General features: G+C 39.3%; 1 protein-coding gene across 2 annotated transcripts in view; it reads left to right on the plus strand.

The window, feature by feature from the left end:
- Positions 1-547: 547 nt before the first annotated feature.
- The window catches only part of cntn3a.1 (contactin 3a, tandem duplicate 1), a 138,704-nt gene continuing 121,625 nt past the window's right edge, over positions 548-17,626 (plus strand). Inside the window, exon 1 of one of the 2 annotated variants that reach the window (XM_028582439.1) lies at positions 548-775. The gene's annotated coding sequence lies outside the window, so the exon portion shown is untranslated. The remainder of the gene's footprint in view (positions 776-17,626) is intronic. The other variant, XM_028582440.1, reaches the window with a different exon arrangement.

Here is a 17,626-nt window from a genome sequence, read left to right on the forward strand (position 1 = left end):
ATGTAAGCATGGACACCTAGCCAATATTAGCTATTGAAGGGCGGGTCTTGGCGTGGCCATAGTGGGGGAAAAATATCGCGGCCGGGGCGCCTATTTATTTTTTTGCAGGGTGGTAGGGGAAGACTCATGAATATTCATTAGGGAACTCATCCCTGAATGGCTAGTACTCTGCCTGCTCTGGTTGGGTTGGTTAGGTTAGGTTTAGGCAAGAGGAGTGGGATTGGTTATGGTTAGGGTAAGAATGTCAGGGCGAGCCAATCAGGGATGAGTTCCCTAATGAATATTCTTGAGTCTTCCCCTACCACCCTGCCGGAATTTTATAGTAAGTGAACAGTAGGCCTACACAAGTTTTTTTAATTATATTAAAAGAAAAGAAAAGAAAAGAAAAAAGCACAACAATGCTATAGATTAAGGATAACATCATTATGGGTTTTGGTTAGCATTAGCATGATTGCACCTCGGTATATTTAAGAAAGGTAGCATTTACCTTAATTAATTATTGATTTATTGCACCACCAGCACGTGACCCAAAACAAACAAACCCACGACGCTGCGTCACTAACAGGTGCGTTCTGGATTTGGCTAACATGCGAAATGCTAACATGCACATGTCAGCCTCATTCAGCTCAACATGTTTGAAAAGGTTGAGGACTGGTTATACTGGGACAGAGAGGCTGAGTGGACTGGCTAACGTTATGCTCTGAGAATGAAGAGCTGAGAAGAACCTGGAGCAGACTGAGGAGGACTTCACGGTGCAGAAGACTTGCAAAAACAGGTGAGTACAAGAACAAACTGGTAATTGTAACTCACTGTATACTCCTCTGTGTGTGTGTGTGTGTGTGTGTGTGTGTGTGTGTGTGTGTGTGTGTGTGTGTGTGTGTGTGTGTGTGTGTGTGTGTGTGTGTGTGTGTGTGTGTGTGTGTATAAAACCCGCAGTTGCTTCTTTGCTTATATACAGTATGTGTGTGACTGTGGCTACCTTCGCTGTGAAGTCTGGTATTGTCTGCTTTGGTGATGTTTTATTTTGCTGTTGAGTCAGGCTATGTTCATTTCTGTAATTTTGCCTAGTAACGCTCTAATAACGTTGCAGCTGTTTTTATTTATTGTTTGTCAGTTTTGTTTTCGTTGAGGAAGCCAATTGTATCATCGATAAAAGTTGTATGCTCAGGCTGCAAAGTGCATCTAGACATGGAATATACATGTATTGTTGGTTTGGACATGGGCGAGGGGGTGTGGTGGTTCATGCCACTTTTCACCAAACCTTTACCATAATTGTGTAAGATCAGAAAACAGTTTCATATTTATTTATTTATTGAACTCAATTCTATGAATTTCTCGTGGTTTAACTGCATTGGTATTTGAACTGTTATCATCATAATGTTGGATTATAATAGCATTGACCTTTTGTATTACTCCTAATTGTCATTATTCATAATTGACATTTTTTCATTGCTGTGCAAGGCAGTTGGGGAGTTTCTGTCTTAGAATCTTTTCTAGCTATTCTTGCGTGGGTCAGGATATGTTGCTGTTTAAACCTGTAAAGCCCACTGAGACATTTTGGGGCTATAGAAATTAACTTTGCTTGTCTTTATTATGCAACACACACACACACACACACACACACACATTGACATTGATTGTTCACCCGCCACTGTTGACATTGCGTGGACTAGGTGGAATTGGCTTCCGTGCCAAACTTTACCTGTAATGTTGGATGAGACATCTCAACTGTCCATGATAAGAAGTTAGGGACACAGAGTTTGACTTGTCTGGGCTCATAATACCTAAGTTCATACCAATTTTCACACTCCAGTGGTTGCAAGCTTCCCTAAGGAGCTGTGTCCTCTGCATCTTTCAGTCTATATCACCTCATTTCATTTGCCTCCATTATACTCCATCACACCTTATATCTCCCGTATGACTTCAAGAAACCTAATTTGCCCTCCGTTGTCTTGGTGACATGCAGCGAGACACAGCAGGGGCACCTCTTGCTCAATTAGTGGTCAGCCATCCTCTTCTGGAATTCATCAAGTCCTGCCTACCTCGTTTATTCGCACTTCACCTTCTTCTTAACTCCACATTTTCTGCCTGAAAGAAATCTCCTCAGACATGCACGATTACTAGAAAGCCTCTCACTGTCCTTTCTCATCATACTTATTCAGCTGTGATGAAGCCTAATTCTGCTCTATAGAAGGCGGGGTGTGAAATTCAGTCAGTTCTATATGTATGTTGCATGCACGAGACAGCCATTTTCAGTCAATCATTTCTTCCCCCCTCTTTGGAAAAAAAGGCCCCTAAAGAAGAAGAATGAGTGTGTATGAACACTTAAAGAACATGTTTGTGTGGCTCTGCATTGATTGACACACAAACCCTCATTCTAAGCCAACAGACCTTGCCAGGACATGAAGGAAAAATCAAGAGGTACAGTATCATTGGCCTCTCGCCGAGCTCTTCTTGCTCCATGCTCCAGTAAAGAGCTCTACTTTCACACCTTGCGCTGGGCAATATATTGATATTATATCTATATCATGATAAGGGACTAGATATCATCTTAGATTTTGGATATCCTAACATTGTAATATGGCATAAGTGTTGTCTTTTCCTGGTTTTAAAGGCTGCATTACAGTAAAGTGATGTAATTTTCTGAACTTACCAGACTGTTCTAGCTGTTCCATTATTTGCCTTCACCCACGTAGTCATTATATCAGCATTATTAATGATAATTTATCTAAAATCTCATCGTGAAAGCACCAATTGTCAACCCTTAAATATCGTCATCGAGGTATTTGGTCAAGAATATCGTGATATCTGATTTTGTCCATATCGCCCAGCCTTTGTCACACCTAGGTGGGGTAATCATTCATTGGTGATGATTCCTGGACAGAGGGAGCGTTTTCAGACATCATTCAAAGCTCCAGAAGATTGGCATTTATGTGTCAGTTGCTACTAGCACCTTGACAGGGTCATGTTTTTGGAAAGACACTTCACTATACACTACACCTTTTTTTTATTTATTTTTTATTTTATTTTATTAGTTACAGTACATGAAAGCTGCTTTTGTCCGCGGGGACCAATTTTCTTCTGACTGCTGTAGAGTGCTGTAGGAAACAAGAAGGGCTACTGTGGTGGCATTGCTCTCTGGCACCACACACTAACACAGGGAAATAAGCCCAGTTCGCAAGATATATGAAAGTACATATTTTTGTTTTAGTGTGTAAGCATGCAGTATATTTGATTTATCGTACAGTAGGAGTATTAGTTATACAATAGCTTCTTTTCCGAGGAGTTCTTAAGAGATTTTGCTGTATAAGATTCACAGAATTCATAAGACTTTAAAACTCTTATCAAAGACTGAATAAGTAGTAGTCTTGAAGCACAACTGCAGTGTAGCATCCTATTAAATGTAATGAATTACCAGCCGCCTTACATGCTCAGTATTCCACTAGACCTGGTGGGCTAGTGAGGCTTGTGGGTTGGCTTCTTCCCAGTATCTCGACGATGGTAATGAATAAGATGAATGAAGATGGTAAATCTTATTGTCATTTCTATTATCTTTTATTGAAGGACCATGTGTTTCTCTCTCCCCAGACAGTAGGTAGCTCAGCGGTATATACAGTTTTTGGAAAGCGTCCATGCCACTGAGTGGAGTATAATCAGAAAACAACACAGCAGGTCATAAAACCACACCACTATCAGAGAAATTTGTTGTCTGTACTGTGGCGCTCTCATTTCTGTTCTGCAGAGTAGCGGGAAAACTTTCCAGAGCCTTCAACACAATTACAAATCTTCATCACTACTTTGGTCACAGGGGCATCATGTAGTCCTGCACATAGTGTCAACACATTATTTAAGTAGTGCAATTACAGTAACACGTTAATTTCCCAAAAGTAATTGCCACATTATTCAGGAGCACAGCGAAAGGAGTTTGTTATCTTGCTGAGGAGTTGGAGGTCTGTCTTTTTTTTCCCTTCGTGTTACATCACTCCCTTCAATATTTAAAACTGGCCAGCGGTCAAACATTTGCCAAATGTGACCACTGTCTTGTTTTGTAGATGCATACCACTGTCAGTGCTAACCTTTGTGACGAATGCATTGCTTGAAAAAAGACAGACTACAAATAATATGAAAATCCTAAGAATTATAACTTTAAAGTATAGTTAGTAAGTAGTATAGTTAGTAAGTTAATAAGTCTGTTCAGTACGAATTGCACTAAAGCTGCTTTCTAAATTTTAGGTGGAATTTTAGGACAGCACTGCAAATACAATTTGTTAGAAATATTTGTTTGCTAATATCAAGGTGAAAGACTTTTCAAGCATGGCTGCTAAAAAGCAATTAGGCTAATTATAAATATAATATTAGGAGAAATCATATTGAAGAGCCAAACTAATTATACTCTCTTTAGGGATGGGCAATATATTGATATTATATCGATATATGAGGCTAGATATCGTCATAAATTTTGGATATCGTAATATCCTGATATGACACAAGTGTTGTCTTTTCCTGGTTTTAAAGGCTGCATTACAGTAGAGTAATGTAATTTTCTGAACATACCAGACTGTTCTAGCTGTTCAATTATTTGCCTTTACCCACATAGTTATTATATCAACATAACTGATTTTTATTTATCAAAAATCTCATTGTGTGCATATTTTGTGAAAGCACCAATTATCAACCCTACAATATTGCCACAATATCGATATTGAGGTATTTGGTCAAAAATATTGGGATATTTGATTTTCTCCATATCGCCCAGCTCTAACTCTCTTTCACTTTTGTAGTGTAAATGAAAGTGAAAATTATTAAAGACACGGACACAAGAATCAATACTACACAGCATTGTCTAGTTTCAAGCTATGATGTCACCTTTTTCAGTTATTCTGCTTCCAATAATTTTGAGATACACAACTAAAGGTGGCTGCCAACCTCCCATGTATTTGAATTGGTCATGATCTGCCCTCAGTGGTAAGATATAGGTTTGTTTATGGACTGTTTTTTTGCAGGAAGTTGTCGAATTACATGGAGAAAAATGCCTGGTTGATCAATCTATGGTAAATAAGGCAAACAGACTTTAAATAGAGAGGAAATGCCCTGCAGCAACAATATGTATTTCCTCTGAGTGGTTACTTCAGGCTTTTCCAAAGGCATTATTCCTAAACCTTACACCCTTGGATTGGTGGAGTGTGCAATATCCGCTTGCAGTGCGACCACAAATAGAGGGACCTTTTTCAGGGTGACAAAGCAGAAAGCTCTTATCGGAGTCCTCTCTGACATCCCACTTTTTAGACAGAGGGAATTATGGGCTGCGATCAATCAGAGAAAGAGAGAGAGCCCTGATACAACAGAGGCGGCTATCACAGCAACTGTAATTTCAAGCATGCATTATTCAACAACGCTGTAAGATCTGTGACGCTTTAAGATTATTTACACTTTGAAAAAGCATTGGCAGGGCAATTGCAGGCACGTCCTGTGGAGCCCAGTGGTAATATCTCAGCATTTGAGAAGAGATACAAGTTTTGTAAATTTAAGCGCTCACAATATATATTATATTTTAGAGCTTTTCCATCATCAGTTTAAACCATAAATAATATACCAAATGTCAATAAGATGGCAGAATTATTGAGAAGGAATCTTTGTGTGTCACATTACCCTCATACCTGACATGCCTCATTTTTATTTCAAGAAGACAGTCAGGATTGTTCTCTTGTGAATGCTTGTGGGCTATTTTTTGCGGCCGGGTCTGTGTGTCTCTCCGTTTTCGTTCATTGTGGTAATTATCCATGGCAGCCAGCGATGACTCCTGCATGCTGTGTGTCCACTGAGCTGGCGTCACAAGAAGGGCATGGCCCACGCACTGTGGCTTGCATTAACGTGCACTCTGTTGTCTGTGTGTGCGCCTGTGTTTATTTGTGTCTATGTGCCCCTGATCCGGCATCGCCTATGAATATAACTCTCGCTCTCTTTATCCTTTCTGCCTCTGTCTGTGTCGGGTGCTGGGTGTGACGCTAGGGCTCTGTAGCTGTATGCGTAAACATCTCTCCATCGCCACATGAAGACAAACAGGGGCATTATCAGGCAGAGGGACAGACCCTGCATTCAATCTTCAACTATAAAATAACCCCCTTCCACCTCCTCATTGATATTCATGAGGTGAAACAGCAGCTTGGAAGAGAACAGGCGGTCTGTTTGCAGTCTTATTCGTCTAATTTGTTTAATCAAACATCACCGCTTAGAATTTATCACACTTTGTCACTCTCCTCGTTCCTGCCTCATATGAGCTTCGATTAAAACTGCCCCTGTTGACTTTAATTCTTCATTTTGTTTCCAACATGAACCACACAAAGACAGAAATAGTTTGATATTTTGGGGCTTATTTGCTTTATTGCCGAGTCGGGAAAGAAGAATGATACCACTGTCACGTCTGTGCGCTAAATATGAAGTTACACAGCCAGAGTCTGCTTAGCTTAGCTTAGCTTAGCACAAACAGACTGCAAACGGTGTAATTACTAGCCTGGCTCCTCTGTCACAAGGTAACACAATCCACCTACCAGCAATGCTTAAGCTCACTAATTAGCATGTAATATCTTGTTTGTTTGATGAGTAACAGACGTGTACAAACTACACGTTGTTGCGTTACAAGGGGTTATGTGGCATTTCTCGGTCAGGTGCAATAAAGTCCTGGAGTCTTTGTCGGTTGCCAGGCAACCTCACAGGAGTAGCGAAAAGTGCATAAATATCTGTCACTGAACTATTAATTGGTCATTTTAGCAATTTTAAGTAATTCAATTAGCACAGGCGCATGTTATCACACTTGCATATACATGAGTCGCTGAGTTGCACTAAATATTAATTAGTATAGTAAATCAACCTCTTTATTTCTTTGTCATGCCAAACATTTGGCCCATCTCACATGGAATTACAAGATGCTTCTTGTCATGCATGAAAAATACACAAGACTTTTTTGTAGTAAGAAAACGGTAACAAAATAAAAATATGATATATTTAGAAATACTGTACTTGTAGTACCAGTTATTTATACAGTATGGGTGCAGACAAAGAATATTAATTGATTGATTGATTGTAAAACAGTTGGTGTGTAGGAAAGTGATCCCCAATGAATGGAAGCTGATGCCTGAAGTAAAAATGTTAATTGTCAAGCAAGTGTAGGAGCTTAAATGGTGTTTTGCAGTGGATCCATGTGTTGCTGTGTCTATAGTCAAATTCTGATGTTGAAAGTTGCTGGAAATCTCACAATAATTGTGAAGTGCAAACAAAAGTGTGGCTGCTCAGGAGGAACATCTGGCGAGCCCGGATCTGTGTGTTATTTGGTATGTGTTTGCACGACTCTTTATGCAACGCACACATCTTAGAGATCACAGCTTTGAGCCAAAGCACTGTGGAAAACACAGCATGCACCCATAAAGCAGGTAGAAGTTCCACTGATGATGTGTTTCATTAAGTGATTATCTCTGTTACAACACAACTGTGCTATCGCACCACTTTCTTTGGTGTTACAGGGATTTTAAAAGTTCAGCGACATTGGATCATGATCTTGATCCAAGCACACACCAAGTTTAGCTTGGTAATGCCTGTTAACAATCAACCTTTGCAAAATATGTTACCGCAGAAGAAAATATAACTCACATGTAGAGGGTAACTTCTTGGAAAGTATATACAGGCTGCATCATTGTATTTCTATATATGTTGTGATGTAATACAGTCTGAATGTATAGTGTGTAGCCGCAATGCAAAGTGAACAGAGTGACACATCCAGCGAAGCCATTTGAAGTTTGTCACTTTGTCAAATCTCTCTGTGACAAAAGACTGTGACTTTTTTAAACATACAACATTTCAAATAATCCTTCCTATTGATTGAAGCATTAATTATGTTTTATTTTTATCAGTCCCCCCCCCCCCCCCCACCCCACACACACCCCCAAAAGTAATATTTTTACCACAAAAATCCAAGATGTGTTGCTATGGAAACTGTGAATGCCAGTGTGTGTGTGGCTGAGTCTGTCTTGGATGCACGATGGCTCAAACATCATTCTGGAGCTCCATCTTACACTCACACTCTTTGCTCGTTAAAAGTTTGTGCCACTTTTTTGCCTGATCGCCATTATTCTTGTCACGTCCAATCAATGTGCTTGACGTTTCTTTTTAGCCAGCGTGGAACTCGTAGACACGTACATTTTTTTTAAAGGTCTGGGGAAAAATGTGTCAATTAACACCTTATGCAGGTGTAGATTAGAGGTGGGCGATATATCATTTAGACAATAATATCCAAATTGTTGTCTGGACAATATGCAAAATTGGGATATCAAATATTTCATAATTTGTACAATCCGACCCCCCAAACATGAAAAGAGCTGAAGGAAGTTAAAGAGAAAACAAATAATGCACACTATAACCTTCTAAACAATTATATGTAGCGATTTTAGGGTTTGTTTGACTGTATTTTTTTGTACAAAATCACGATCGTCCCGCACGAGAGTAAGCGGCTACTAGTTCTTACCTGTGCGTTAGGACGTTCACTCATGTCAACAAAGATGGTGGTGCGCGATTGTCCAGCGGCTCTCCTGTCGGTGTATATTTATACAAGTACGTACAGCCACACTGCACTAATCAATACAGGACCACGATACAACACAGCCGTTACGAGAGCCTTCCAGGCGGCTCATAACATCCCGGAGGATATAGCCTGACCGAGCCCTCCAGGTTGTTGTCGGCGCTAGCACGCCGAGCTAGCTATCTACCGGCAGAATGAGAAAATAACTCCGGCACGACCAGAGGCGGAGGACTGCATTTTTGTTAACAATAAATGGAGTACCAACTGCAGGATCGTTGCCCAGTACAGCTCACTTGACCTGGAGCCCTGTCGGTAATATACTGACCATTTTATTTACTACGAAAACAGGACACTGCCGTCTACGTAGCCCTCGATGCAAACGTTAGCAAAAGTTTGGTTCACTGCTAACCATTGTGAACAAACTGCAGCGCGATCACCTGGATACGGGATACAGGGGACTTTTACAAGACGTCCTTAAAGTCTGTTCCCCTCCAGCTTTCTCCCAACATGTAGATTGTGTTACTAGAGGGAAGAACACACTAGACCAGGGGTCGGCAACCTTTTTGATATGAAGTGCCCTTTTCAAAATTTCTTGTTTATTAGTGTGCCATGTTAACATTAATTTTTTTTATGACATCACATCAAAATGTAATATCCAGGAAATCTGTAATAATCAGGACCTTGTAATTATTATTATTATTGTATATTATTATTATTATGGAAACATGGTTTTAGTATGCAGTCCTGATTGGTGGAAAATGGGCTGACAAAAATATCACTGTCAAAGAGCCTGAAGCGAAAAGTTGTGGAAAAGCCCAGCTTTAATGATGAATGGACTGATTAGCAGGTCCTGTAAGCCTCATTTTCAATGAAACGATGCTGTGGCAAAATAATAACACAACCAGCATCATTATCAAGAATGAAGAACATAACGATTGCGTCATTCACGTGCATATTAAGTAGCCACATGTATTTGTTTTGGTCTAATAATGCATCCATATTTACCGCTCCAGCGGAGAGGATGGTTTCTTCAGACAGCTTAAGTTTATAAGAATTAGTCCAAATTTCAAGATTCCCTGCAAACTAAGAAAAATAGACTACAAACCGACAGCTTTTCTTTTAGCTTGTTTTGTAAAAATTAGCTATTTGCAGACTAGAGTAGAGCTGTGTTTGCGTAAAACAGTGCGGTGGACAAGAGTGGACTGAGCAGACAGAGCAGATTGAAATATCGCTTTATACATGTTGATGCCGGTCTACACAGGTGAGTGCATTGATAAGTATTGACTTTTAACTAACAAAGGTTTAATTGTAGCCTCCTTACAGTAACGAGACTAGCGTTTAGTTCATCTGCCCCAGCGGCCGTTGGTAATCCTCTTTGTATTGTTCCCAGTCAGAGATATGGGTCGATCAAACTACCGTAAATAACAGGTCGCGCACAGGTGCCGATTTATGTTTTCCTCCGTGGGTGCTCACACGCGCACACAGTTTAAAAAAAAAAAGTAGTCAACAATGTTTGCATTTCAGAACCTTAGGAAATGGACAGCGGCCGACACGAACACACACGCCGTAAAGTAAGCTAGCTTTCAACTCAGGACAGCGCCACTTCTCACAGATAGGATTGGAGATGAGAAGTTTAATCAGCTTCGTGGGAAATTATAAATCAATGCCACCGACATGACCAATCACACTATGAAAGACGCTCCACTTAGCACCACCTGCAATGTTTAATATTAAATTAATATAAAAATGAACTGGCAGTCTGGCACACGTGGGTGCTCAGTAGTTTTGGGTAGTTTGGGGTAGTTTGGGTGCTCAAGCTCCGGAGCACCCACGGTATCGGCACCACCTATGAGGTCGGCAACTGTGAACGTTGGAATTTGGCATGCGGATGAGTGCTTCAGCATTTCAACCATGATTTCAACACATCAATAACTCTCTTGCACACATATTGCCAGCGTGCCATTGGTTAAGGTCCCGCGTGCCCATGGTGGCACGCGTGCCTAAGGTTGCCGACCCCTGCACTAGACCATGTATGCTCTAACATCAAAAAAGCACACAGAACTGCACCTCTCCCTCACCTGGGCCAGTCAGTTCACATCCAACTCCTGATCCCAGCATAAATCCCGGTCAGAAGGACTATACAGCCAAGTACAAGGACTATCAGAACCTAGTCTGACCCGGCCCTGTCCCAGCTCCAGGACTGCTTCCAATAAGGAAATACAACAGAGCCCTTTGTTTATTGTTATGATTTCATCTTGCTTGTACATTTTCCCAAGAGAACCACCAAAATAGCCTCCGAACAGGGCTTCTTTTAACTTCTAGAAGGATTTCAAAAATATCGTCTGAATATCAATATCGAGATAATGAAAAAAAATATCGAGATATTCATTTTTGTCAATATCTCCCACCCCTAGTGTAGATTGTATATGCAATCCACGCTGTTGCTTTGTTATCTAGATAGCACTGTCTTAGTTTTCTTGTGATTATGAATGGTGCAACACTTGTTTTCATTCTGCTTCACCTTTTGGCAGTGGTAATCCCCTTATTGTACTGTTGCAATTACTGTGAGTTGCTCCAGATAATTGATGTACTGTATGCTGGAGAGTTTAGCTTACTCTCGCAATGCAGACTAGCTATAAATCTGACGCATAACAGCCTCCACTGCTCAAGTGTAGCTGCTGCATGTTTTCATATAAGTTGTGACTATTAATGACATTTACCACTACAGTAGTAATGCTAATATTTCACAGATGACGGCATCTCATCTTGATATGTTGTAGGCTGACCTTAAATTAATAAGCACTGGTAATACCAGCTAAACATATAGCATGTCAGAGATATATACAGCGCTGGGAAGTTTTCTGCTGCTCAGTGCAAACCTCAACAAGGAAACCTTGACTGTCGCAGCTCTGAGTTTTGTCTGACAGTAAATCAGGCTATAGCTGCACCACGAGGTTCAGAGTGAGAAATCACACAGAGGTCTTATAGATAACAACATCCCAGGATGTTGCATCAAATCTTCTTTTCTATATCAGCACACAGTCCTCAGTATTGGCTATATGCCCGCATAAATCACTCAATTTTCCCTCTGGCTTATGAATCTGTTGTAGCGGATTCTAACCACTTTGAGAACACAAAGTCTGACCCCAAGACACAAGAAAGCCACTGCATTTTATCATTATTAACCTCACTTTACCCCAGAGGATATCATATCTCTTCAGAGCTATTGTGTTTCCTTGAAACACAATCTTTGCAATGATGAGCTGTGAAATTTGCTACCTGTGAATCCTTGGTCATGCAAAATTAATAGGGGAGTCAAGTGTTGACCTAGGTAGCATCTGACTTTGGAACATGAAGAAATCATACAGTATTTAAAGATGTATTTATATAATTGTAGTTAGATAGCTACACCTCAGAGTGTCTTTGCAGTTTGTTTTGTGTCTCATTTTCAGTGTTGCTCTGAATTTTTTTTTTTTCTGAAGTTTTTCTCTCACAAAAATAGCAGTTCTATAGCCTAGACCTCTAGACTCACCCTAGTGGCAGCAAATTTAATTTGTAGCCAGGGGGGGTCTAGGCACTCTCTGTTGACTTGCGAGCTGGAAAAACCAAACTCTGGTCAGGCCAATCACATCGTGTATAGAGTTGGTGGGCGGGCTTATGGCTGCTGCTGCTGGGAACGGCGGTCTTCTGGAAGACTTGGAGTTAAGCTTTTTTTTGAGAAAAGAACAAAGAACGGCACTGAAGTTATTCTTAAAAAAGGAAGATGTGTTCGGAGTTTTGCCGACGGCAAAAGTTTAATCTATCAACTAGCTTCGCTACCTTCTTCGTTGCTCTGCCTGGTTGTAGCGCTATCCTATTACGTGCAGAGGGAATTTGAAAGACAATTTGAAGTTTATCCCGCCCCTCGGATTGAGCTCCGTCAACGGTGAGTTCCCAGACCCAACATCTTGATGTGGGTCTGGCTTGTCAGGCTAGCATTTCTCATTAATAAGACAAAAATGTATTTTTAATACATTGTATTCTTTATGAGGACCTCATTTTGCTCCGCAGAAGTAACTAAAAAAAAATGTCCTGAAAACAGACAAAACTGCTACGATATTATGAGCAAAACCCCTTTGCTCGGTGTGCTTTTAAATCTAAGCCATTTTGTTTGTTTGATTTTGTTAGAAGCAAGGTCAGACTTGCTGCCAGAGATTTCTGTCTCCTCTATTTATGCGTTTGTATTTGTGTCAGGTCTTTGAGAGTGGATGACTAACGACACCGAAGGATCGACAAGCCACAGCCCCAAGCTGTGAGAAAGATTTGATTTATCCCTGTTATTAACCTGTGCCATTTCCCTCCACACTTATTCAAATTCATGACTAAATCCATCTCTTTTCACGCGCCATTTTTTTCATCTCCGTTCTTTTGCTTTCTCTCTGTTTTGATCTATATTTCAGGATACAGATTTGCTGTTTATACAAAAGAGCCATTCAGATGGCACCTGGTAGTGTGGGAAAGGAATGGATATGAATCTCATATGACAATGTATTCAATAAAAGCAGCATGAGGTGCGAGCTTGAGAAATGGCTCTGCACAAAAATGCACCAATGCATGCACACAGACGAGTCTACTGGCAAGCCCCACACTACACAAATATTGAATTTGCTCACACAAAAAGTTGAATTTCAAGTCTTTATGGCTATGATTCTCAGCAAAAGCACATTAGAAAGCCACGTAGAAAGACAAGCAGTTCTGTTTTGACAGCTGGACAGCAGGTCAAGATTTTTTAGCTTTTGCCGGGAGGTATATAAATACCTTTAACTGTCTGTCACTCCCACCACCACTGTTTTCCACATTATACTTTCTCCTTACTCTAAGTGATGAATATATACAGTATGTGTACGGCATGGGAAAGCCAGTTTATAAGTACAGCACCTTTCAGACACAGCGGCAATTCAAAGTGCTTTACATAGGGAGAAGAAATGCATTAAAGCACAAAAGGACAAAAAAAATACTAGACCAGACATGCAGTTATAGTGCAGTAATACGTTGACCAGGTGCAATTAAGAGAATAAAAGTGCAGTAAAGAAATAATGAATTAATCACAGACACTCTATAGTATCAAAAGTATAGTATGTTGCTTTATATTAATACACTGAGAAGTCTGGATTATAATCACAAGTCATTTCAAAAATACTGTATAGTTATATACTTATTACATTTATGACATCATGTGCAAAGCCCAGTGAAAAGAGACCAGTGGTAGAGAAGTATTTAGATCCTTTACTTAAATAAAATAGTACTTTGCAAAAACGAAGTCCTGCACTGAATAGTAGAGGTGTTGAAATTGATCAAATAATCGATGCATCGAATCGTGGTCATGGACGATGCTGCATCGATAATCGGCCGGGCCATAATCGATTATTTCTGTTTACAATTTAATATATGCCTAACAACCTTTCTGTTTACATATTCTGTTATGTTTTGCACATTCAGGAAGTGCCATATGCTCAGTGCTGTAGTTTTATGTATCCAATTTATTTAGTATTAGAGCACTGCAGAATGTTTTGTTTTTAGAGCTTGAAAAGCTATGAATTGAATATCCTACATGGCTTTGATAGTAAAAATGTATTTGACGCATCGTGATGCATCGAGATATCGAATTGAATTGAATCGCTGACATGATAATCGGAATCGAATCGGGAGATCAGTGAAGATTCACACCTCTACTGAAAAGTAAAAGTATTTAAGTATAATCAGGAAAAATTACTTAAAGTATTAAACGTAAAGTACTCAATGCAGAAAAACCCATGTGACTGTTATACAGTACTATTATGCACCTAATAATTATTTTCAATATGGATTCATCTGCGTATTATTTCCTTGATTAATCTATTGATTTATTGTTTTTTCTTTAAATGTGTAAATAGTGAGAAATGTTACTCACAACTACCCAGTGCCCAAATTGACACCTTCACATTACTTGTGAACTAAATAAAATAAGACTATTAACATAATTACAAGGAAAAGCAGAACAATAAAATGGCATTTTTGCATAGAAAATGACAAATCTAAACAGTTGCCAATTCATTTTCTGTCAATCGACTAATAGATTAAACAACTAATTGTTGTATCTCCAATTGTGTATACTATTGGGTGGTTTACAAAGCATCATATTTTATATATTTTTATGTTGTTTTTTTTTTATCTTAATTTGTAAAGTAACTAGTAGTCAGACAACCCCCCTCTGGAATGTAGTGTACCTCAAATTTCTACTATAGTACAGTACTTGAGTACATGTACTTAGTTACATTCCGCAACTTAAAGAGACAAAGCATTAGAGTAGTGAGAGAGAGAATCATAATGTTGCCATGCATTTGAGGAATTATTACTGTCATTAAAGTATACTGATATGCATATTTTTGGTAACTATAAAACTGATGATGAACACGCTCAAGTTACACTATCAATAGAGTATTCTGTAATATACAGTATAATAGCAGACTGATAAAGATTGTTGCAGTTTATATACTTTTTATCTGTGCCCATCCCCAACTTCCGGCAGAGTATAATGTGTTTTTACAATGTCTGGGCTTCAGACAGCGCTGCCTTTTGGAGAGACAAGTTAAAAGAATCATAAATCCCGCCGTGAAACCAGTGAAGATATAAATAGTTGTTTCATGCTGTAGGTCTAACGGCGCCATTTCCCATCCAGCTCTTGGCAGTTGAGGCATGTTGTCAGTGACTTTAACAGCCAGAAAATAAATCCATTGCAAGCATGACCTGAAAGCCAAAGCAGCCATTCGGTACCCCTATAAGATCTGGGAGGAACTGTATTCTGTATTCTGTGTGGGGTTTCACAGTTTTTCCCTCTGCCTCCCCCACCACCACAATTTTTAACTGCTCACTAATTACTTACAAGGTCAATACTCGACTCCCCAAGTCCAATGGGTACAAGCGCACTGCACAGAAATCAACCTCGTGATGCTGACTTTCACAAGTGACCCAGTTGGAGCGTGTTATTACATCCATATGGGATGAAAAACAATGCGAAAACACAAAAGTCAACCACAAAGGAAACACGTCCTTGACACAGTTTTATTTATAAATGATGCCGTTTCTCTCTGTGAACCTTTTTCAAAGAGTGTTTTTGAAGCCACTGTATACATGCAGTATAAAGTGTGGTCTGCTGAAAAAAAACCTGAAGACTACTGAATCTTTTATTAGCAGCAGAAGAAAATGGGTAACTGCTATGCGCCGTCTTTAATAAGAGTGCCTGAGGACACAGCTGGACACCTGAAGAGTCCTCTGAGAGAAAGTTCACTGCAGGAGAAGCTGCAAGTTCACAGCAGGGGCTTTCTCCAAACCCATGCACGCATATCAAAATAGGAGAATATACAGTATCTTATATGCATTCTGCATGGTGATGCATGTTTTATAAACAAAAACAGAGCTAGATGTACAATTACTAACCGTTTCAAATAATTAAACCGTATTTTATTTTGTGTGTATATTTTTTCAATGCCAGCAAAGAGTAAATGCTTTTACTCCTCATTTGTGGTGAGCCCCACACACAGTGAGCAAAACTAAGAATTCACAAACAAATTAAAGTTTCCAAGCTCAAACCCTTAAGTAATTATTTCAAATTATTTGGAGCTCTGAGCTTTGAAGGGTGTTTTGACATGCAGGGTGCGTTTGCAGAGGAAGCTAATTGACTTGCAGCAACTAATTAATTCAAAGGTTGCAAGGTTGTGATAACAGTGTAATGAGAGAAGGGAATGTCAACACCAGTTGATATTAGCCATGCTAACTATAGGCAAGATAATGTTCGACAGCTTTTCTACAAGGAACTGGGGTTCCAGATGTAAAAATGGATTGTGGAGGCAACCGAGATCTTCATGCTGTAGCCGACAGGTTACAGCATCATGTTAGAATAGACCCAAACAATTCAGGTTAATTGGATAATAGTTAAAAACGAAGCCTTTTTTTAAAAACTAAATTAGAAGCAACTAACGTCTGCATTTATTGGCACAAACATCAAGTGGAAAGTGATGTACAGCAATCAAAGCAAGCAATTACAAAGATATATTGCAAAGTTGTTACATTATACTGTAGACTTTGTAATTAAATAAAGGCATAATTGTGACTGAAACTGACTCTTGATTAGAAAGCTCTGGTTTACCTCTTTTAAACATTGAAGTTATCAATACTTGAAAGTTGTGTAGCTTCTTTCTTTCAACAAACTATAATTAAAAACCAGAATTCTGCGGCCTGGAGTTTGTCACCCTGACTTGACATGCAGTAGGCAGATGTGGCTCTAACGTTAGTTGTAATAACCCCTCTCTACATGGACTACACCTACCCATTGTAATCCAAACTGTCTAAATCCCTGCTGGCTTGTCTCAGTTCCAAGACAGGCATTTCTGCCTGAAAGGCAGTGAACCTTTTTAATAATCCCTTCCACTTAAATCTCAAGCATTCAACTTCTATTAGAAAGATAGAAGATCATGGAAATTCATCAGGTAGGACACTGACCGAACAAAATTGTCAGAATTGTGACACATAAACATTTAGGTGTTGCTACTGCATCATTAACTGTCAAGCCTTCAAGATATCAGCTGACATTTTGTTGCATATTTAAACGTTATGAATATCTACAAACTACTTTTAACATTTTTTGTCAGAATAACTCAGGAAAAGAGACTTTTCCCACACATTATCACCACTTCACATCTGCATTAGGCTATTTAAATACAATTTGACTACAAATTATATTTTACCCTATATAGGAGAAATGATGGTCAGTGGTAGGGGTGTAAGAAAAAATCGATACACTTGAATATTGCGATATTTTATTTTGCAATACTGTATTGAATTTTCTTTTTTTTACGTTAAATAATCACATAATACAGTGGTTCAAGTTTATTTTGTGTTTAAACCAAGGGCGTAAGCTTCGCCTCAGAACTCGAACCTCCTATGGCGTAGGGCGATATATCGATATTAATATCTATCGTGAAATGAGACTAAATATCGTCTTAGATTTTGGATATTGTAATATCGTGATATGACATAAGT

This window comes from Perca flavescens, chromosome 7, assembly GCF_004354835.1.
Source record: "Perca flavescens isolate YP-PL-M2 chromosome 7, PFLA_1.0, whole genome shotgun sequence".
NCBI lineage: Eukaryota > Metazoa > Chordata > Actinopteri > Perciformes > Percidae > Perca > Perca flavescens.